The 24,490-nt window shown below is 43.9% G+C and overlaps 1 long non-coding RNA gene across 1 annotated transcript in view; it reads left to right on the plus strand.

Annotated features, from left to right (window-relative positions):
• LOC139356681 (uncharacterized) overlaps positions 1-14,375 on the plus strand; it is a 68,930-nt gene extending 54,555 nt beyond the window's left edge. The window contains exons 2-3 of the long non-coding RNA XR_011608975.1: positions 8,765-8,842; positions 14,177-14,375. This is a non-coding gene — a long non-coding RNA (uncharacterized lncRNA). The remainder of the gene's footprint in view (positions 1-8,764; positions 8,843-14,176) is intronic.
• Positions 14,376-24,490: the final 10,115 nt, after the last annotated feature.

Raw genomic sequence — 24,490 nt, forward strand, 5'->3', positions numbered from 1 at the left:
ATGAATCCTGATATTTTCTACTTTGCTGTACTTTATTAGTAATTTAAATTGATTTCAAAATGTACCAATGGATAACCACAGTTTATTAAGTAGCATCAATCATTCTTTACCTTATCCACCCAAACACACATATATTAACAGGATTTCATAGTGAGTAGCATTATTGCATTTCATACAGTTAATTTTAGGACATAATCTCATTTATATTACTTTGGTAGGAACAATATTTCAGGGGCTTTAAAGATACAGTTCAAGGCCAGGCGTGGTGGTTCATGCCTGTAATCCTAGTAATTTGTGGATGCCAAGGGAGGAGAATCCCTTGAGGCCAGGAGTTCTAGACCAGCCTGGGTAACATAGTGAGACTCCCATCGCTAAGAAAAATTTAAAAATTAGCCAGACATGGTGATGTGCACCTGTAGTCCTAACAACTGGGAAGGCTATGGCGGGAGGATGGCTTGAGCCCAGGAGTTCGAGGCTGCATTGAGCTACGATGGCGCCCCAGCCTGGGTAACAAAGTGAGATCTTGTCTCTTAAAAAAAGATAGAGTTGGGCTGGGTGCAGTGGCTCATGCTTGTAATCCCAGGACTTTGGGAGGCTTAGGTGGGTGGATCACCTGAGGTCAGGAGTTCGAGACCAGCCTGGCCAACACGGTGAAACCCCATTTCTACTAAAAATACAAAAATTAGCCAGGTGTGGTGGTGTGCACCTGTAATCCCAGCTACTCGGGAAGCTGAGGCAGGAGAATCGCTTGAACCTGGGAGGCGGGGGTTGCAGTGAGCCGAGATCACACCACTGCACTCCAGCCTGGGTGACAAGAGTGAAACTCCCTGCCCCACAAGCCCACATAAAAAAAATGCAGTTTAATAACTGGAAAAACCACATTAGATGATTTTACATTTGATTGCATATTGTTAGAACACATTTTTGAATATATTAATGCATTTAAAACATGAATAAATGATACTTTGCATGTGTTCCTTTTCCCCCACAGACCAATTTTTTCAATTGCCCTACAGTAGCTTCCTTTTGCTGGTGCCTTTGGGCTGCCATGGCACCAACCCTGGCTCTACCTGTGCATGATCTTATAGTTCTGTGGTTCTCCCCTGGTTCAATCACTCTGTTTCTATGATTCTGATTGGTTCAGCATGGTCAGCTGCTTGTGTCCGCCCTAGTCAGCAGTGATCTGATTGATTGAGGTTGTGTAGCCTACATGGCTGCTTTCCATGGCTTTTCTGAGGGGGTAGATATCAATCAGGGTCCCAGAAGGTAATAATATACTGCAATTGGGAAAACTAGAGAAGATTTTAATAAGAAGTGATTTATAAAGATCTGGGCATAAGAAAACCACAAGAAACCACAAGGGATAGTAGTACAGTATCCTTGGGGGTAACTGCAGGGCACCAGTATTACTCCTGGGCCCAAAGAGGCAGTTACCAGAACTTGGGGAGAGAGCCAAGTGGAAGGGCCTGCTGAACAGGACCTGCAACCTTTAATGAAGGTGTTACCAGCAGTGAATCCGACAGGTCTGCAGTAAACTTGATCCTTGCCTCCTTGGAGGAAAGAATTCACTCAGAGGGCATAAGGTAGTGAGAGACACGTTTTAGAGCAGAATTAAAAGTTTATTAAAAAGTTTTAGAGCAGGAAGGAAAGGAAGCAAAGTACACTTGGAAGAGGGCCGAGCGGGCAACTTGAGAGATCCAAGTGCCCTGTTTGATTGTTGACATGGGATTTGACTCATTGGCATGGTTCCGGGGTTTCTGTTTCTTCTCCCTTGATTCTTCCCTTGGGGTGGGCTATCCTCATGCACCGTGGCCTGCCGGCGCTTGGGAAGGATCGGGTGCACAGTGTGTTTACTGAAGTTGTGCGCATGTTCACTTGAGGCATTTTTCTCTTACAAGTATATGACCTTCCTCTTCCGTTCCTAGAGGAAGGTCATATACCAGTCAAACTCCACCATTTTGCATCTTAATGCACATGCTTGAGCCTGCTCATCCAACTCCTGAGATCTTATCTGGAAGCTGCTAATCACCAGCTTCAGGTGTTTTCTGTCTGTTGTTAGACTAGCTTTCCCTGGTGCCAGCTGACACCAATTATTATTTTAGCAAGACAGTTTAACAACTGCCCGACCATCACCTGATGGCTGCCTGACATTTCTGGGCTAAGAGGCCCTCTCCTTCCCTGCTTATGTCTGCCTAACTACCTACACTAACAAAGGGACACAGCCAAGCTGGGTCTGGGGTCTGGGGTGGTGGTGGCAGGGAGGAGAATTTGGACGAGCAAATACGAAGTATCTCAAAGCACAGGAAGCACGGATGAGAAGGGAATGATTGGCATCTCAACCACAGAGGTAAATCCACAAAGCTTTCTGGAGGAAAGCTTTTCTTTGTTTTTTTAATACTGCTGGAAATGACTTAGGAAGCCCCTATATGCCAGATACTCTTCTAAGTTTGTTATCTGTATTAATTCATTGAATACTAAAATAGCCCTCTGAGGAGGATACTGTTGTCCTTTGTAGAGGTAGAGGGATGCTTTTCATTGAAGTCTAACGTACATAAAATGCACATATATATGACAGATCCATAATTTTCACAAAGGCAACACACTCAGGCAATCAGCCTTCAGGAAAGAAAACATGACCAGCCACCTAAGACTCCCTTTCCAGTCTCCACCACCCTCAATGGTGTTGATATCCAACACCAACACTGAAACCGCCTTTACAAAAATTGTATCAGTAAGAAGAATTGTAACAGTGAGCTGGGCTACTCTCACCCCACCCCCATCTTGCCTTTCCCTTAGTTATTCCTGGGCTTTGGGGCTGAGCTGAATTTGAGAGTCATTTGGGTAAGTTTAAATGATGATAGGCCTTCCCTCAAACTCAGTTGCTTTTCTAAAGCTACGGGGAGGCCTCCAGGCTGGGGGAAGGAGAAGAGCCTGAGTCTGTTGCTAAGGTATAGACATGAAGAATTGTTAGTCATTATTCCGGAGGTTATAGGAGATGCAGCTTCCCCAGTGATTTCTGCAGATAACATTTCTGTTGTAGGCTGGCTTTTTGAGATATCTTTCCAGGTTTTTTTGCATGTCTGACACCCACGGCTTCACCTTGAGGCTCCACCTGGACCCTCAACCGCACTCCTGTGGCCCCACCCAGAAGCAATTCAGTGCACAGGAGGACAGCTTTGACCCCCTATGGTTTCAGCTCTGCCCCAACCAATCAGCAGCAGGCCTAGCCACCCCCATCACTTCCCCCAAACTGCCTTTGAAAAACCCCTAACCTAGGAGCTTTGGAGGAGAATGATTTCAGTACTAAATTGGTCCCCACGTGGCATGGCCGGCCTTGTGTCTGTAAAACTCTTTCTTTAATGTAATGCCATGGTTTTTCTTTGTGCAGTCACAAGAAGAACCCCTCAGGCAATTACAACACTATCCTAATATCCAACACCAATGAGGATTTGTGCCATTTTTTGTACTTTATGTACTGAAGTCGCACAGTACTAATTCTTTTGTCTATGACTTCTTAACTCAACTTTATGTTTGTAGCAACAGACTTAATTTGAAACGCAAAATTTACCATTTTATTCGTTTTGAAGTCTACTACAGTTCAGTGCCATTAAGTACATTCACAATGTCATGTAGCCGTCACCAGTATCCATTGCCAGAACTTTCTCCACATTCCAAACAGAAACTCTATACTCATTAAACAATAACTCCATTCTCCCCCTCTTACCCCCAGCCCCTGGTAACCACTATTCCACTTTCTATCTGTGGGAATTTGCCTATTCTAGGCACCTCATATAAGTGGAATCAAGCGGTATTGGCCTTTTTGTGTTTGGCTTATTTCATTAACATTGTCAGGCCTCTGAGCCCAAGCCAAGCCATCGCGTCCCCTGTGACTTGCACTTATACGCCCAGATGGCCTGAAGTAACTGAAGAATCACAAAAGAAGTGAAAGTGCTCTGCCCCTGCCTTAACTGATGACATTCCACCACAAAAGAAGTGAAAATGGCCAGTCCTTGCCTTAAGTGATGACATGACCTTGTGAAAGTCCTTTTCCTGGCTCATCCTGGCTCAAAAAGCTCCCCCACTGAGCACCTTGTGACTCCCACTCCTGCCCGCCAGAGAACAACCCCCCTTTAACTGTAATTTTCCTTTACCTACCCAAATCCTATAAAATGGCCCCACCCTTATCTCCCTTCGCTGACTCTCTTTTCGGACTCAGCCCGCCTGCACCCAGGTAATTAAAAAGCTTTATTGCTCACACAAAGCCTGATTAGTGGTCTCTTTACACGGACGCGCATGACAAATGTAGTGCTTCCCATGTTCATGGTCATCCTCATTTCTTAGGTGAGAAAACTGAGGCAGAGGAACATTAAGGAAGGAAGTGGTGAGCCCAGGATAGAAGCCCAGGCAATCTGGCTCCAGTGCCTGAGTGCTTAGGAGCATCATTGGGCTGTTTATCCATGAGCCTTGTGTTCACAGAGTCAATGATGGTAGTTATTCAAAGCATGGGCTGGCTGGATGGCTCTGACTGCTTCTCAGAGCCTTCTGACCCAGAATAAAACAACTTGAAATCCACATTTTCTTTCCTGTATGGCAAAAGCAAGAGTTTCCCTTTGTCTTCTTGCGTCTGGCTAAAAGAGCAAACTCTTTCCTCTAATTGCAGACTCTTACTTGATTGTTTCTGCAGTCCCTGCCATTCGTCGATTTCTATGATGACTCTGCTCCCATCCCTGAAACCAGCTTCCTGGCACTCACTTCAGAGCCACCATTTGGCTGTCTCAACACTCCCTATTGGGTAAAACTCATCATTCCACTGTGCACAACTCTGTACAATTTGCTCAAAATACCAGTTTTGTGCAGAGCCGCTTTTGACATGGGAGCCAGAGCAATCCATGTTGAAGCCAACGATGCCAGTCTGGCTATTGTTAGGAATGGCAACCCTGGTTAGCACACACCAACCTGCCTCATCCAAAATGAATTCAGGGGCCAGCAGAGATCGAGTCCAAGCTCTTCCCTGACTTTGAGCAGTCAAGCCACAAAGGGCTGGTGCATATTTACCAACAGTCCGCACATGTTTGACTTGTCTTTGCCAAAACCACTGAATTCCAGCATCTCAGAATGCTGGGTGCCAAGAAAAGGCAGGTAGCCATAGTTGTCTTGGATGGCATGACTCAGCAGCAATGGTGCTCTTCAGTAATGAGGTACTGACTTTTGAGCACAGGAATAACGTGCCAACACTATGCCACAAGCAAATTTTTTATATTGGGAATTTGCAAACATAAGGCTCTTTTTGTACCTATCAGACAGTTAAATAAAATTTGCAACACTCTGCCAACAGATTCTCTTTCGGCAATACAATAAATTACATTACCTTTCTGGTCCCATTTGTCATCAAAGACAAGAAACAATCTAACCAAAATGCTGACTCCTCCTCCTCTGCTGGAGCTTTAATTATTAGTGTTTTGCAGCTCAGTTCCAGCTACGTTTTCCTCCTGTGTGATCTTACTCATTTAAATGCCATTTGTACTTGTCAGAACCCACTTAGTTACAAGTAACAGAAACTAACTCAACTCTGAAGCAAAAATGGGAATTCATTGATTCACATAATTGTGATGTTAGCTCCAGGACTGACATCCTCATGGGCTTCAATGCTGCATCAGCACGTGGCCTCTCTCCCTCTGTTACTTGGGTCTTTTTTTCTGTTGTATTGGTCTCATTCTCACTAGGCTACAGTCCCAAGGTGGTTTAAAAAAACAAAAAACAAAAAACAGGGCCGGGCATGGTGGCTCACACCTGTAATCCCAGCACTTTGGGAGGCCGAGGTGGGTGGATCACGAGGTCAGGAGTTCAAGCCCAGCCTGGCCAAGATGGTGAAACCTTATCTCCACTAAAACTACAAAAAATTATCCAGGCATGGTGGCACACACCTGTAATCCCAGCTACTCTGGAGGCTGAGGCAGAGAACTGCTTAAACCTAGAGGGGCAGAGGGTGCAGTGAGCCGAGATTGCGCCACTGTACTCTAGCCTGGGAGACAGAGCAAGACTCTGTCTCAAAAAAAAAAAAAAAAAAAAAAAAGGCCCTGGTAGCTTCAAGCTTGCATTGTACCAGTTTAGCAATTCTTCTGTAAAGAACAACTTTTCCTTCCTGATTTCCACCAAAAGTCCTTTGGCTAATTCTTATTGAAATGATCCGGGTTATCTGCATAGCCCCGAATAATCACTATGACCGGGTAAATGGTTTATGCTGCCTGTTCAGGCCTGAGACTTCTCCTTACTTCTTGGCTAGAGGAGAGTCTGAAACTTTGATTAACAGTCTGTCATGATTCTTAGCCAAGAAGAAGGGATATTTCCCCAAAGAAAATCAGGATCCTTTTAGCAAAAGACATGGGATATTTTTCCCACACAGAACTATACTATCTACATGCTAAAGGTTTCCAAATTTATTTCTTTCTGGTCCAGATCTCACCCCTAAACTATAGGTTCGTATATCAAATAACTTTCTTGACTTGTCTTATGGGCATCTTAATCTTACTGATACGGTTTGGCTCCGTTGTCCCCACCCAAATCTCATCTTGAATTGTACTCCCATAATTCCCGCTTGTTGTGGGAGGGACCCAGTGGGAGATAATTTGAATCATGGGGGTACATTCCCCCATACTGTTCTCATGGTAGTGAATAAGTCTCACGAGCTCTGACGGTTTTATCAGGGGTTTCCGCTTTTGCATCTTCCCCATTTTCTCTTGCCGCCACCACATAAGAATTGCCTTTCACCTCCCACCGTGATTCTGAGGCCTCCCCAGCCATGTGGAACTGTAAGTCCAATTAAACCTCTTTTTCTTCCCAGCCTCGGGTATGTCTTTATCAGCAGCGTGAAAACAGATTAATACACTTACCTTGTCCAGAATGTATCTCTTGATTATGAGCATCACACCCCCACCCTATCCTATCCCCAACCTGTACTTTCTTTACTTAAAGCAAGAAGAACGGGCACTGGCTAACTTAGGCAGACAGAATGTGCTGGAAGGCTTTGGGACTTGCAGAATTGATGGCAGGCTAGAGTCCTGGACTTGGAACTAGGAAGAACAGCAACTGCCTTGCAAAGGAAAAAACTGATTAGGAGGCAGCGCCTGGAGGGACTGAATTTTGTCCTTCGGATTCACATTCCAGGAAAGGATTACCTGATTGGATTATCTGTCATGTATGGCCTCTCAGCTTGACTATAACTCATAAGAAAGAGGTGTTCCTGTCAGGTGCAGTGGCTCACACCTCTAATCCCAGCACTTTGGGAGGCTGAGGTGGGCGGATCACCTGAGGTCAGGAGTTCAAGACCAGCCTGGTCAACAAAGTGAAACCCTGTCTCTACTAAAAATACAAAAAAATTAGCCGGACGTGGTGGTGAGCGCCTCTAATCCCAGCTACTTGGGAGGCTGAGGCAGGAGAATCGCTGGAACCCAGGAGGTGGAGGTTGCAGTGAGCCAAGATTGCACCATTGCACTCCAGCCTGGGCAACAGAGCGAAACTCCGCCTCAAAAAAAACAAAAACAAACAAACAAAAACAAACAACAAAAAAACAAAAAGTGTTCCCTAATAAGAAATGAGGGTGCCATTAGGGAAATGGATGCTGGACATTCAAATACCCGACACATATCCCCTCTACACCCTGTTCTTCACCAACTCATTAGATGTCTTCTCCATTTGACACGTTACTCAAGTAAAAAACCTGGCAGTGAGCCTGAGTTCCTCACCTCTCCTTGCCTCCACATCCAAGGTGTCAGCAAACCCCTACAGCTCTGCTTCAGAAAGGTATCCTAACAGTGTCTATTTCTGTCTCTTTCACCTCTACCTTCCTCATCCGCACCATGACTTTCTCTCAGCTGGAATTCCATAATGACCTCCGACTGGTTTCTCTGCCTCCCCTTCTGCTCCATGCAGCAGCTAGCATGATCATCTCAAAATACAAAACAAATCCTGTCACCCCTGCTTAAAGCCTTGCAATGATCTCTTATTGATCTTGAAATAACATCTAATCAGAAGATAGTCCTATGACAAAGTGGTTATGAACCGAGACTCTGAAGCCAAATTGCCCCTTACCAACTAGATTTGCTTGGAAAAGTTATGTAGCCTCTCTGGGCCTCAGTGCCCTCATCTGAAAAGCGGGAATAATAATAGTATTTAATTACAGGATTGTGTAATGATTAAATTACTTGGAATAGCATCTGACACAAAGTAAGTGCTAAATAGACATTAGCTATTATAGTATAAAGACCCATTTGATCTGGTGCCTGCCATCTCTCTGACTATATCTCTCTCTACTCTCCATTCTTTGTTTCCATGGTCCCACCAGACTGACACCCTGATTTTCTTAGAACATTCCAATTCTTTCTACCTCAACACCTTTACATTGCTCTTCTGTGTGCCCACATGTTCTTCTACCAGATTTCACGTGGAGCTTAAATACCACCTTTTCCAGACAGGCCTCACAGTGTCTAAAGTCACTCTTCCTCCCCACCTTTGTTACTCTGTTCCATCACCCTGTTCATATCCTTCAGTGTGCTTATAACATTGAAATGATCCAATTTATTGCTTTTCTATTTATTGTCTGTATTCTTCTCTAGAATGTGAGTTCCATGAAAAGAGAAAGCTTGACAGTCTTGTTCACAGCTCTTAAAAATATACTTGGCACCTAATAGGCACTCAAGAAATGCTTGTTGAATGAATTAATGAATTTCGGGTGACTGAAGGAATGAAATGTTTGTTAAATCAACAGGATCAACCTTGTCATTGAACCACATACATTTCTGCTTCGAGAGTTCCTAGCAACAGTGTGTTTCAAGGTATCACCATTGTAAGTATAACTGGGGTGGTAACTCCCAGATACAAATTATTTCCTGGATGTAATTTTGCTTGTTTTGGGTTTCGGTGGGCTTCTATTTTTGCTGTTCGGTGACTGAGTCAGCTGTAGGACTGGGGAAGTGCGATGGACAGGAAGTCAGGAATCCTGGCTTCCCATAAGGGATCTGATTCTCAGTAGGTGTGTAACTGTGAGAAGTCATCATTTCTGTGAGCCTTAGTTTCCTTGTCAGTAATGTTGGGGATGAAATATAATGGCTTCCAAGGATATGGAGAAATTAGAACTCTTGTGCGTTACTGGTGAGAGTGAAAATGGTGCCGCCACTGTGGAAGACATTAGGCAGGTTCCTGAAAAATTTAAAAATAGAATTAGCATATAATCCAGTAATTCCATCTTTAGGTATACACCTAAAAGAATTGAAAGGAGAGACTTGAACAGAAATTTGGACATCCATGTTCATAACAGCATTATTCACAATATCCAAAAGGATAACCCAAATATTTATTAAAGAATAAATGGATAAACAAAATACATACATATATGTACACACACATACACACAATGGAATATATTCAACCTTAAAAAGGGAAAAAAAATTCTGACATAAGCTACAATATAGGCAAACCTCAAAAACATGCTAAGTGAAATAGGCCAGACACAAAAGGACAAATATCATATGACTGCCCTTATCTGAGGTACAATTTGACTTTAGAGTAGCCAAATTTATAAAGAAAGAAAGCAAAATAATGGTTACCAGGGGCTGGGAGGACAGAGGGAATGGGGAGTTATTGTTTAATGAGTGTGAAGTTCCAGTGGGGCATGATGGAAGGGTTTGAGAGATGGATGGTGGTGATGGTTGGAGGATGATGGAAGGGTTTGAGAGATGGATGGTGGTGATGGTTGGGGGATGATGGAAGGGTTTGAGAGATGGATGGTGGTGATGGTTGTACAACAAGTAGATGTACTGAATGCCACTGAACTGTAAACTCCAAACAATTAAAATGATACATTTTATGTTATGGATATTTTACCACAATTGAAAAATAATAGCGCCCTTTTCTCGAGGTAGTTTCAAACATTAAGTGAGTTAATGTATGTCATCATCTACCACAGTTGGTATTCATAGTTAAATCGGTGTGAAACTGTAAAAACTGACTGTAGGCAGTGGTAAATAAGGAGAATCTTTAAATCTTGAAATATTTATCAGCAGAGACATTACAAGCACATAAGATGTAGTCAAAAGCATCCCGGAAAAAAAGCAATGATGGATGAAATGTGTGCCTGGCCGCCTTTACCAATATTTCATTCTACTTTAGCTGAACCCAGGGTAAGTGGAGGGAAGTCCTTGTCTGCAAATAACTGGATCATTATCACTGTTTATTCTAAAGCAGGCTAACATATTTGGAGGCAAACTCAGTTTACGAGTGGTGACAAAATGCCAGAGAGTCCCCCTCACTCAGCAGCGGAAGCCTTCACCGGTTGTCTTGCATGGGTGATGGTGGACACAGGGTCAGGACTGGACTCCTCTTGACTTTTCTCTGGGAAGGCAGCTCTGCCCCGTACTCTTCTATTATTCCTTGGCTCATTAAGGAAACATCAACTCACCCAGCCCTTGAAGTTTAAGTAACGAATTCTTCACTCCAATGTGGGAAGTCTCGAGGTGTGAAGAGTTCACAGTTATATGATAATAGGGACTCTGTAAGGTTAGAGACCTGACACTTTACCCTCCAAGGTTTTCTTGACTCAGAGCCTCTCTCGGTTTCCCTACCAGCTTGACCTTTCTTGATCCCATTGCCCTGGTTCTTGAGAAAACCACATTCTTTCTGGCAGGTTCTAGGCCCATGTCCTAGTTCTTTCCGTGGCTTGGAAAGAACAGCTCTTTGGTCAGCCTCTGGAGTACCATTCAAAGCTGATTGCTCTGCCTCTGGTGTTTACATGTCCAACATTAACTTAACCCTTCAAGGGCTCTCCTGCAGCACCCCATGCCTTTATCATTTGAATAACTTCAGGTCTGCACACCCTCCCAGCCCCAGCTTTTCCTCTCACAATTTCACCCCTAATCACTTTTGCTTGTTAGTTTGGGCATCAATTTCTCTGCCTTCTGGTTCATTTTTGCTGTTAATGTCTGTAAGGTAGTTGCTCTTGCAAGTTACAATGAATGCACAAAGAGAAGGGGAAGGACCTGCCGGGCACGGTGGATCGCACCTGTAATTCTAGCACTTTGTGAGGCCAAGGTGGGTGGATCACCTGAGGTCAGGAGTTCAAGACCAGTCTGGTCAATATGGCAAAACCCTGTCTCTCCTAAAAATACAAAAATTAACTGGGCCTGGTGGCACATGCCTGTAATCCCAGCTACTCAGGAGGCTGAGGCAGGAGAATTGCTTCAACCTGGGAGGCGGAGGTTGCAGTGAGCCGAGATCGTGCCACTGCACTCCAGCCTGGGTGACACAGTGAGACTCCATCTCAAAAAGAGAGAGAGAGAGAGAGAGAGAGAGAAACAGAGAGAGAGAGAGAGAGAAGGGGAAGAACCCTAGTCATTCATGAATCTAACCCATATGAGATGGAAATCTCTCACATCCCCCACCTCAGGCAGTGTGAACACAGGCCAGAGAGCATCACTGGGTAAGAGCACAGGCGCTGGGGGCATTATCACTCATAAACTGAGTAACCTCAGGTGTATTTCATAATCTCTCTGTGTCTCAGTTTTCCTCTCTGAAAATGGGAATAATAGTAATGGTACCCATCTCGGACTGAGTTAATATATTAAAAGTATGTAGAATAGGCCGGGCACAGTGGCTCACGCCTGTAATCCCAGCACTTTGGGAGGCCGAGGCAGGCAGATTGCCTGAGATCAGGAATTTGAGACCAGTCTGGCCAACATAGTGAAACCTCATCTCTACTAAAAATACAAAAATTATCCGGGCATGGTGGCAGGTGCCTGTAATCCCAGCTACTCGGGAGGCTGAGGCAGGAGAATTGCTGGAACCCGGGAGCCGGAGGTTGCAGTGAGCCAAGATTACACCATTGCACTCCAGCCTAGGTGACAAGAGTGAGACTGTCTCAAAAAAAACAAAAAACAAAAAACAAAAAAATGTAGAATAGAGCTGGCATGTAGAAAGTTCTCAATAAATGATGGCTTCATTAAAAGTTTATGTAAATCTGTCTCTAATTTTCTTTTGAGAGAGTAGCAATGAAAGAGTGGGGTACTCATTCACTCACATAACACAAAACCTCTTGTATTGGTACTCTTTTGGTTGCAAATGGCAGAAACCCAGGAAGCCATGTTAAGAAAAAAAAAGTAGGAAAGAAAAGGGAGTCAGTGGCTTCTGTCACTGGGGAAGATACTACAGTTGCTGAAGGAAAAGTTTTAGGAATCATTGCTACAAAAACTGGGAAGAGACTCACTCCAGCTGGGATTTTCTCTCTCCCATCTGCCTCTGTCTCTACTGCTTGTGTCTTGACATAATTCTCTCCTATTGCAGATGGCCTAGACTTTTCTACATAGCAAGAAACATGTGTACTGGCCAACCTAGCATAGCCATGTCAGCAGAAGAAATGTTTCATTAATATGTAGATCAAATATGCCATGGCCTATTTGAACTAACACAACATATAGATGAAACACATCCAACAACATAGTGTATTGACGGGGCATGGCGGGGTGAGACAGGGGGTCCAGGAAGCCGACTCTGGGGGTTTAGTGTGCCAGATGTTGATTAAAGAGTGTTCTTTCATTAAAAACCTGTAGAAAAGAGGCAACAGAAGCAGCACTGGGCAAAAGGGAAGTTGATCTGTAAATCAGGCCAGATGATTTAAACCTTGGTCAAGCCCACAGAAGCGGTGGTGCTAAAATGCCGTGTTAGAGATGCTTTACATTGAACCACAATGTTGGACATGGAGTCTCACGTTGGTTGATCCCCGGATGTGGGCTTTTCTCAAAAGGACATAACCTTAAATAAAACCATTCTCTTGTTCTTCAGGGAGGCGGCCCCTGAAGGGACTCTTTGCTAACAGCACTACCTCAGCTGTGGTAATAAGTCCTTGACTGAAATGGAATCTAGGCGGCAATCATAGTGTCTATCATTGAGTAGAAATTAATTTCTTGCTCATCTAACAGTCCTGGCAGGTGTCCAGCTAGGCAAGTAGGCTCTCTTCCATAAAGTCATTCAAGGACCCAGGTTCAAATGCGGCTTCACCAAAACATAAGATCTCACTGCCATGTGTATCTCGCTGGCAGAGGATGAAGACACATGGAGGATCACACACAGGAGGATTTTACAGGCCAATTCTGAAAGGGGCACATACTATTTCATTGACACGGCAATGCTGAACTGCAAGGAAGGCCCTGTGCACAGGAAGAAGAGGAAATGGATTTCGGTGAACAGCTATCAGTCTCTACCACAGATGCTTTTACTCCTCCTCTCTCACCCCCTGGCTTCCAGTCCCAGACCTCCTCACTGTATGCAACCTCCTGGAGAGTGGTTGCTTTTCTCATGAGCAGGAGCCTACTGGTGCTAAAATGACTTGTTAGAGGTGTTTCGCATTGAACTGCAATAGCTGGACATGTAGTCTCATGTTGGTGATTCACTCCTCATCCACTCCCAAACACTGATGACTATGATTCTCTCATGACCCAGTCATATCCCCCCAGTTCCCTGGATTGCTTTTCACTCTGAAGACTCTGCCTTCTTCATAGTAGGATGTATCCCTTGATAATGCTTCTCCCAAAAGCCTCCTCTCCTTAGAAGCTTTCCAATTGAGCAGATTCCTGCTATTCTCCTCTTCTCTCTTCCTCTTTCAAGTTAAGACATGGAACTCAAGCAGACATATGTATACCCTGTCCCCAACTCCTGAAGCTTTCCTTCCTCCTGACTGTGCTTTAAGACATGAAACTGCAATGGGCTCCTCTTTATTTTTAGTTTTTATATTTGGTGTGTTTTGTCTCAGCTTATTGTTCAACTGCTTTCTACATCTGGTTTTAAGGATCTAAGTGGCAGAAAATTTAAGAAGTTTTTGCACAGGACTTAAAAAGCAGTGTGTATGTATTTAGGCATTGAGTAAGTCCCTCCCTCCCTTTTTCCCTACCTTTCTTCCTCTCTCCTCCCTGTAGCAGAGATAGTTAGCTGACTACCAAAGATTCACGCTCCCTTTCCATTGTGTAGAGTTGTTGCTCAACCAGGACCCCCTACCCGCCTTCCTCGCCACACCCCCATTTCTAACTGAGGCCATATGACTAGTCAAGGAGTCATTTGTGTCACCTCTGGGCTAAAGTGGTGAGCATCTGCTGTGCCTTTCCCATGACATGTCTCATGTTTGCACTGTTTTTAGGGGCCACATGTTGAAGATGGCAGTGTCAAGATGGAAGAAGGCTGGATCCCTGTGTTACCACTTGGTGGAGAGCTGTCCAAGCAGGCACATCTGCTTTAGACTTTGCACAAGCCAAAAATAAACTGAGAGTGCCAGGCGCGGTAGCTCACACCTGTAATCCCAGCATTTTAGGAAGCTGACGAAGGTGGATCATTTGAGGTCAGGAGTTCGAGACCAGCCTGGCCAATATGGCAAAACCCTGTCTCTACTAAAAATACAAAATTAGCCAGGTGTGGTGGCACATGCCTGTAATCCCAGCACTTTGGGAGGCCAAGGCAGGCAAATCACCTGAGGTTGGGAGATCGAGACCAGCCATACCAACATGGAGAAAACTCATCTCTACTAAAAATACAAAATTAGCTGGACGTGGTGGCACATGCCTGTAATCCCAGCTACTCGGGAGGCTGAGGTAGGAGAATCGCTTGAACCCGGGAGGCAGAGGTTGCGGTGAGTGGAGATCGCGTCATTGCACTCCAGCCTGGGCAATAAGAGCGAAACTCCATCTCAAAATAAATAAATAAATAAAAATAAAAATAAAATAAACTGAGCTTGTTTACTGCTGGGCTTGCATTTAGCCTACTCTGACTAATATACTCCCCTTCCTTTATCAAATATTTCTTAGCACCTATTTGCTAAGCACCATGCTGGATATTAAGAATACAAAGATAGGCCGGGTGCAGTGGCTCACGCCTGTAATCCCAGCACTTTGGAAGGCTGAGGTGGGTGGATTGCAAGATCAGGATTTCGAGACCAGCCTGGCCAACATAGTGAAACCCCATCTCTACTCAAAAAAAAAAAAAAAAAAAAAAATTACAAAAATTAGCCGGGTGTGGTGGCACATGCCTGTAGTCCCAGCTACTGGGGAGGCTGAGACAGGAGAATCGCTTGAACCCAGGAGGCAGAGGTTGCAGTGAGCTGAGACCGTGCCATTGCACTCCAGCCTGGGCAACAGAGCGAGAGTGTTTCAAACAAAAACAAAAACAAAGATAAATAAAACACAGTCCCCAAACTCAAGGAGTTCATAATCTAGAGGGAGAAATGGGTGTATACTTACATATTTTTGTTGCAATGTGTTAAATTCTGTATTACAGATATGTACAGAGTATTATGGGAAGGCAGAGGAGGTAGTTTGCATGGGGACAGGAGTGTGGAAAGGATGACTGGAGGTCAGCAAGTCACTGACAGGTATTCCAAAGAGATGAGCATGAACAAAGATGGAGTTAGGGAAATCAAGTTCACGGGTATATATGCGTGGTGGAGGGGAAAAGGGATGAGGGGACGACAAACTAGGGAACTTTTGTTAGGATATGCTGCTCGTGGATTCTATTGGAAAGGAAGTTTATTGAGCGGGGATAATTAAAACAAGCCTAAAATGTAATTAAATCTCTACTTAAAAGTAATAGTCTTCCTATGGGACCATGATACATCTGACTTCCCAGGGAAAAATATCACTGGGACTCAACCTTGAAGGTTGATTTTCACATAATCTTTAAACTCTAATAAGTGCTTGATTCAAATGTAGCTTGACTCTGCTTAAACGGAATGAAACTGCTATTTCAGAGTCAGATAATTACCTGCTTTTCACATCCTATGTGCTTAGAAATCTGCTTTTTCTGGACCACCAACTGTTTCCTCTGCTTTCCAGAGAGTTCTGATAGCCAGTGGACAAAAGGTCTTGCTGAAGTTCTAATGATGGTATTACACTGAATCATACGGGATGGTCAGCATTCGACTATTTTGTACTCAAAATATGGCAGTTTCATAAGGTTCTGCCTAATGTAACCACAGGTTACATTTTTTTTTTTTTTTTTTTTTTTGATATGGAGTCTCACTCTGTCACTCATGCTAGAGTGCAGTGGTGCAATCTCGGCTCACTGCAGCCTCCGCCTCCCAGGTTCCAGCGATTCTCCTGCCTCAGCCACCTGAGTAGGTGGGATTACAGGCATGCATCACCATGCATGGCTATTTTTTTGTTATTAGTAGAGATGGGGTTTCACCATGTTGGCCAGGCTGATCTCGAACCCCTGACCTCAGGTGATCTGCCCGCCTTAGCCTCCCAAAGTGCAGGGATTACAGGCATGAACCACCGCGCCTGGCTGGTAGTTTTAAATCCTTGATCCCAATTCTTCACTCCCTGTAGCAGCATGTATCAGAACCCTCATCGTAGCGCCAACACGGGAGCAGTATAGTTCTCTGCTCCTTGACTTTGGGTTCTGCCACAGATGTGCCTTGAGCAATGAAATATTAACAGATGGGATGAAAGAGGAGGCTTACAATGTGCTTGTGCAGTTGAACTTTGCTTGTGCTTCTGTATCACTAGGAGATGTATAGCTTCCTAGGTCGTCCCTGCATTTTCATGCTGGACCCAGAATGATGGAAGTTTTCTCTCACTTGTAAAGAGACCCAAGACAGGAATATTCCTTTTCCACCTCTCACGATTGTTGTCTGAATGTTGGCTAGAACTGGGGCAGCCATTTGAGACCATTACAAGAGCCTGCCTTGAAAAGACTAGCCGGTGCACAGAGGGCGGTAGAGCGGTAGAGCGGTAGAGCGGTAGAGCGGTAGAGCGGTAGAAATTGCCAGCCTAAAACCACTCTGTCTCTACATCTCTTGCTATATGAAATAATAAAGGTTCTTACTTTTTAAGTCATCTCATTTGGATTTTCTTTTCTTTTCTTTTCTTTTTTTGAGACAGGGTCTTGCTCTGTTGCCCAGGCTGAAGTACAATGGTGCAAACATGCCTCACTGCAGTCTCAACTTCCTGGGGCTCAAATGACTCTCGCATCTCAGCATCCAGAGTAGCTGGGATTACAGGAATGCACCATCACACCTGGCTAATTGTTGCATTTTTTGTAGAGATGAGGTTTTGCTCTATTGCCCAGACTGATCTCGAACTCCTGGGCTCAAGAGATCTTCTTATCTTGGCCTCCCAAAGTGCTGGGATTACAGGTGTGCGTCACCATGCCCAGCCTGGATTTTCTATTAACAGCTATTTGTAGCATCTCAATGGATTGCTCAGGAATCATACACGTCATGACTTTCAATTGTTAGAGATGTTTAAAGGTGTAAAAAATCATACATGAAAAATTAGATAACTCTGTCCACCTTACAGATGGAGTAAGATTTGTTCAGATGCTGCTAGAAAACGCCCTTCGAAGGCTGAAACAAGTTTGACTTCTTTTGACTTGAACAGATTATTTTGGTTTATCATCAAACTATTTTGTGTTATTTCCATTCTTTTGAAGTACAATTTCCTTGAATGAAGGAAAAGGTGTAAAGGTATAGATATTGTGTATTACATATTTTCTTGATCAGGGGTTTACAAACACAGCTAATTCATTATTAACGTCCAGGCACAACTCTCACTCTTCTGTTAGTCACTGTAGGAAAAAGGCAACACTGCATAGTTGAAAGAGCAGCGTTTTTGGAGTTCATTAGTCCTGAGGTCAAGCCTTGGCTATCTGGGCAATCGTGTGCAAATCGCTTAATGCTCTTAAGCCTCAGTCTCCTCATCTGTGAAATAGGGATAATGATATGAACTTCAAATTTGAGGAGTGAAGTATTAAGTGTCTGACACATAATAGGGGCTCGTAAATGATCATTGTCTTCCTTTTCCCCAGCTCCCAAGACAAAACGCATCTTTGGTTTTAAAGATTACTAGGCTCAGATATCATGAGTGCTTGGGCTTGGAAAAACCCATGCCATACCGCTAAAGTCAGGAACAATCATTTCAGAAAATGAGGAATAAAACAGAGCTGTCTTCCTGGAATGTACCACGTGTTCTCAGAAAGAAAGCCAAGATATTAATAGAAGATGGTATTAAAGATACCCTCACCTTGGTCCCTCAACTCATATATTTTTATTGTAAAATATATGGCAAGCAAGATATCTTTGAATAGGGCAAGATATTTTTGTGTTTTTAATTTTATTTTCATTTTTTTTTCTTTTGAGATGGAGTCTTGCTTTGTCACCTAGGCTGGAGTGCAGTGGTATGATCTCAGCTCACGGCAACCTCTGCCTCCTGGGTTCAAGTGATTTTCCAGCCTTAGCCTCCCAAGTAGCTGGAACTACAGGTGCTTGCAACCATGCCCAGATAATTTTTGTATTTTTAGTAGAGATGGGGTTTCACCATGTTGGCCAGGCTGGTCTTGAACTCCTGACCTCAAGGGATCTGCCCACCTCAGCCTCCCAAGGTGCTGGGATTACAGGCATGAGCAACCATGCCCGGCCTATTTTTAGATTCATCTGCTATTCAAACTCAGGAGCTATATTTCCTTTTCTCCTTGCTAAATGCCATTTTCTCCATGATGTCTCTCTCCCTGTTAGGATAAGATGTTTTGATTATCTGGAATTTGGTAACATCAGTTTTTCCAGGCAGGGTGTGTGTGTGTGTGTGTGTGTGTGTGTATCTTTCTAATGGTGACAGTTCAAGGCTTTCTGAAGGAATCCAAGCTGCATGAACCAAATCAAAATTTCCTATCCCCTCTGAAATCCCTGACATTGACTTCTGTTGGTTTCTTTGTACCTTGTCTTCCTCCCCCAACGGTGCCTGAACATCAGGGATCTCCCTGGGGCTGCACGAGCTGATGCTCTGGTCGACAGTTTAGGCAGCTCATGATGTTGGGTGCATAGTTCACTTGGAATGAGGACTCTACATGAAGAATAGTTTTGAGATAGATTCATCAACTCATAGCTTTTTTATTTTGTTTATTTGTTTATTTATTGAGACAGTCTCGTTCTGTTGTCCAGGCTGGAGTGCAGTAATGTGATCACAGCTCACTGCAGCCTCAAACTCCTAGGCTCAAGTAATTCTCACACCTCAGCCTCCCACATCCCTGGGATTACAAGTGTGAGCCACTGCGCCCAGCAGACTTTTTACAGAGGGCAAAGCTAGGCACAGATCACTCATCATGCATTCACTGTGTGTCAATGACCATTCTAGGCAATGGGGATAAAACAGTGAGTAAAATCCTAACTTCAGGAACTTACATTCTAGGGAAGAGAGGCACACGATAAATAAAGAAAATAAATAAGAGATACTGTATATGGGCTCTGGAAAACAAATTAAACAGGAAAGAAGGGCATTTTATTCAGATTAGTTGGGAAAGCCTTCCCAAGGTAACGTTTGAGAAAAAACTTGAGGGGGTGAGATCTAGGGACAAGGACTGTAGGCAGAAGAAACAGTAAGTACAAAAGCTTTGCTGCCTAGAGGCTGGTGAGGCTGAAGCAGAGTGGGCAAGGGGTGTCACTAGATGGAATCAGGGAGGGGATGTGGTCCAGATGGGTGGACTTGAGCTTTCACTCTGAGTAGAATAGGAAGCTGTTGGCAGAGTTTGAGCAGTGGAATGACATGATATGACATGTTAAAAAAGATCCTCCTGGCCACTTAATAGATTGCAAAAGAGCAAGGGTAGAAGCAAGAACATTGCAAACATCCAAGTGAGACACAAGGATGGTCTGGACAAGGGTGGAGCCAGTAGGGGTAGGGAAAAGCAGAGCTGTTCCAGATTACATTTTGAAGGCAGAACCAACAGATTTTCTTGCTAAAGCAGGCATGGAGTATGAGAGCAATACAGAGCAAAGCATGACTCCAACACTTTTGGCCTGAGCCACTGGAAAGATGGAGCTGAGATCCACTGAATGAAGGACTGTGGCTGGAACAGGATCTGGGGGAAATGGCAGAAGCTCAATTTGGATGAGTTTGAGATGCCTTTAGACACCCAAGTGGGGATGTTGGGTGGGCAGCTGCTTGTATGGATCTGGAGTACAAAGTTCCTGAATATAAAGCACTCAGCCCAGGGCTCAAAGCAGAGCGATACTGAATGAGTTGCAGCTCCCTTCTGTTCCCATATCCCTGACTCCCAAATTTTGTTCATGGAAATTCATAGAAGAGAAGACTCCCAAGACAGTACTGTTCTGTGCTATTATGTTTCTTCTCCTTACCTGTAGCAGCCTGGAGCTGCTTTATAGAAATAAATGACTTGATCCAAGGACCAAGTTGGTTTCCTTAGCCTCAGCTTTGTGAAGAAGATGACATAGGCTGGGTGTAATGGCTCACACTTGTAATCCCAGCACTTTGGGAGGCCAAGGCGGGTGGATCACCTGAGGTCAGGAGTTCAAGACCAGCCTGGCCAACATGGGAAACCTCGTCTCTACTAAAGACATTTAAAAAACAAATTAGTTGGGCATGGTGGCGCACACCTGAATTCCCTGCTACTTCGGGAGGCTGAGGCAGGAGAATTGCTTGAACCTGGGAGCTGGAAGTTGCAGTGAGCTGAGATGACGCCACTGCACTCCAGCCTGGGCAACAGAGTGAACTCTGTTTCAAAAAAAAAAAAAAAAAAAGGCATAATTATGGATACAGTTCCTCTTTCTGTAGCCAGCAAAAATACTCAGTGCTTTTAGTCAGTGTTCTTCATACGTTTTTTCTCTTGCCCTTAAAACATGCACCTTGTGCCAGGGGAATGCTTTCCTCTCTGGATCCCTCAAAAGAGCTCCAATTAATACTTTTCTCATTTAATATTTTTGGTTTTTTCTCTCCTGCTCTGGAATAATCTTCCTCTTTGTCCTTACCTTTCTCCAATTCTCCTATCTCCCTTCTAATTCTCCCTAAACCTTGGATCTAGTCATCCACTGGAGACCCCATTTTCACAACTTTCTGGTATGTTGAGTCCTGGTTTCCTTGGACAAGGTGATGAGAGATTGTTTTCGAAGTTCTTCTGGAATTCGCTCCTGAAGGAATTGCTGCTGGAGGAGCCTTAGACGGTCCAATGACCTCTGGGCATTTCGGTGATCAAAGTGGCTGTAAGAGACTCTCTTGTGTTTCGATTTCCAGGGATAGTATGCACCCCTACCCTGTAGGTCCTTTTAGCTTGCAGAAGGTAGCCATGAACCAAGAGGGGCCCATCATTCCACCTGGAGCAAGCATCTTGCCTGCATTTACTTTGGGGTGAAAAGTTTTATCAGGGGACCAGCTCCTGGAGTTTCAGGCTCTGAAGCTAGTCCTTGAAGATTGGGGAAAATATATCTAGTGAAGGAGAGGAGGAGGTGAGGAAACAGCTTCTGGAAGCAGCAAAACCTTCTTAGCTTCTGACTCCTCCTCCTGTCTATGCAACAGGGAGAGGGGCTGTGCATGGTCCAGGGCCCTTGGCTGGTCTCCCTATTTTCATGTTTGGTGCTATCTCAGCAAAGTTTTTGTTTTCTAGAATCGGCTGTAAACAGGACGCACACCATGTTTCCTGTATGGCTTGTTGGCTTTTATATGACAGGTGTGTCTCGTGGCAGGAACAACAGCTCAAGTGTAGCGGAGTCTCATCAAGAGGGCTTTTCCGCTCAGTCGTCCCTTCTGTTTCAGCTGATTCTTGGCTCTGTGCTTGCGAGCATCTGGGAAACTGGGCATGGAAGTAATCCCACCCTTTGTTCGATAACTAGCAGACACACAGGCGAGACAAGCCAGGAGCACAGCCAATTCCCTTAAGGAGTGTAGGCAGAGACCATGCCAATGGGAGGACAGGAGGCAGGGGCTCTGAGCACTGCCACCAGCGCACCAAGTCAAGCTGGCATGCTCAGACTCTGGCACGGGCTCCAGGTCTCTGACCCCTCCTCTTATTCCATCCTTCCTGAGGATTCATTAAGAGTGCTTAGGGGAACACAGAAGGCTTTTTATAGACATCCTGGTTCAGCCTTGGTAGGGTTGCTGAAAACAAAAAAATATTTCTGGAGTGGAAAGATCTTCAGAAATGTTCTTGCCAAAAAATGTTTTATTTAGTTCTTTATCTCGGGTCATATTTCTGCAGGGAGGATTTTCCTAACACCTTCAGAGCTCAGAGCAGTGCCATATGCATGAGGTATCTGTGTGTCAAGGAGATGGGAGGAGCACAGTAGGGGCGTGAGAAGGTTGGCTTTAGCTTTAAAATTTTGAAACTTATGGAGGTTTCCGGAATCACCAAGCCAATAGCGCTGATGACCCAAGCCCCAAAAGTGCTGAGGTCCTGTAGGGATCCTCAGCCACACTCATTGTTTCCATGGAAACAATAGAACTTTCTGATATAAAATAGAAGGCAACCTATAGACATCACACTTACAAAAATAGAGATCTGGTTTTCATCTCTGCTTCTTGGACTGGGGCCAGCTTTTCCTGTTGTCTCTTTTATGGAATTTGAAATAAGGAGCCGAAGAAAAACTCCTAAGTGGGAAAAAAAGACTTCATTCCCTGAGTCCGAAGAAGGAGTCAGTGAACGGGTTTCAAATCGGCAAGTTTTGCCCAGCAGCTTCCCTGCACGACACTGGAGACCCCACACTGAGCTTGTTTTTAAGTGAGCCCCTGAGTTCTTCTTCTTGTTTTCCAGTGTCGGGACTTCTAAATTACAGGGGCAACAGCCCAGGAACGGAAAAACTGCTCTCATCTGCTTTCTGGCCTGTCTCCAGACTAAAGCAGCTGTGAATATCTTGAGGTTTCCAGTGTGGCCTGTCAGAGACTGCTGGTTTGAATAATCCTGATGAGATCTGGAGAAAGAGCACGGGCACATGAACATTTATAAGCAGGGTAGAATCTTTATCCCTTTCAGGTTCATTGGAATGTCACTGTCACTACTGATAAATCAACAGTGTCATCTTTTCCATTACCTCAGTACCTCACATAGAGAGCATGATGTAATGGAAGGATCCTTACCGCACGGGTCAGAGTCCCAGGTTCTGGTCCTGATTCTGCCTCTGTGAACTGTGTGACCTTGGCTAAGGCGCTTACGCTCTCTGGGCTTTACTTCAGTCACCTGTAAAGGGGAAGAGGTAGACACTAGATGATCTTTTTGTTTTCATTTTTCTTTATTATAAAAACACATAAAATTGACCATCTTAACCATTTTTAAGTGTACGTTTCAGTAGTACTAAGTATATTCACATCATCATGAAACAGATTTCCAGAACGTTTTCATTTTGCAAATCTGAAACTATATAGCTATGAAACAACTCGCCTTCTTCTCTTTCTGGAAACCTCTGGTAACCACCATTATACTTCCTGTTTCTATGCCCCTCCTATGACCTCACATAAGGGACACCATACAGTATCTTTCTGCTTGCAACTGACTTATTTCACTTCGCATAAAATCCTCAATGTTTATTCATATTGTATCAAGTGTCAGGATCTCCTTCCTTTTTAAGGCTGAATGATATTCCATTGTACGGATATACCACATTTTGTTGATCCATTCATCCACTGATGGACATTTGGGTTTTGGCTTTTGTGAGTAGTGCTATTACCATGAGTATTCAAATATATGCTCAAGACCCTGCTCTCGATTCTTTTGCGTAAATACCCGGAAGTGGGATTGCGGGATCACATTTTTGAGGAACTGCCATACTGTTTTCACAGTTGCTGTACCACTTTACCTTCCCGCTAAGAGCAAACAACGGTTACAATTTCTCCACGTTCTTACCAACAGTTGTTATTTTCTGCTTTTTTTGATAGTAGCCATCCTAATGGCCATGAGGTGATATATCCTTGTGGTTTTGATTTGATTTCCATTTATCTGATGATATTGACTATTCATCTTTAACATTTATAGTTCTAGATTCTTTCTGTCTTCAACCAACTTTTTAAGCACTTTTTTCTTTCTTTACAGGAACAGATAATAGTTAATTACCAAGAAATTGAATCTATCAATGACTCTGATAGGGTTTGTTTTTTGAGTTTTTTTTTTTTTTTTTTTTTTTTTCGTGCTGGGCTTTTGCTGTGTTAAGTGGTGGGAAATGAGGATGTGTTCTTCAGGACTTGATATAATTGAATGTCTGTCACTTGAAGGAAAGTGTGGTGTGAATCTTTTTCCTTCCAAAACTAATGCTTCTTCACAACTAACTATGTGTTGATCATTTTTCTAAGTGCATTACATATATTAACATATTTAATCTTCACAGCGACAACAATCATATGAAGTCTTAGTATTATCCTTATTTCACAATGATGAAACAGCACAGAGAGGGCAAGTAACTTGCCTGAGGTCACACAGCTACTCAGCTAAGGCCAGAGGTCTCTCTGCCTCCTGTCTCTCTCAATCTCAGCCATTGCCTTGGATAAAAACCTCTTTAATCTTTATCCTATTACACAGGGATGCTTTTTGCCTCCCCACCTCCTCCTTTCCTTCCACATCATTCAACTGTGCCCTCTGGAACTCTATTCATAGATCTTTAACATTTCTCCTAAATGTTTCCTGTCTTCTGCTATCAGCTAAACCTTAGTTTCCCTAAGGTTCCTGCTTCCCTTTTATCCTTCTCAAGTGG

The sequence above is a fragment of the Macaca nemestrina genome, chromosome 10 (assembly GCF_043159975.1).
Source record: "Macaca nemestrina isolate mMacNem1 chromosome 10, mMacNem.hap1, whole genome shotgun sequence".
Taxonomy (NCBI): domain Eukaryota; kingdom Metazoa; phylum Chordata; class Mammalia; order Primates; family Cercopithecidae; genus Macaca; species Macaca nemestrina.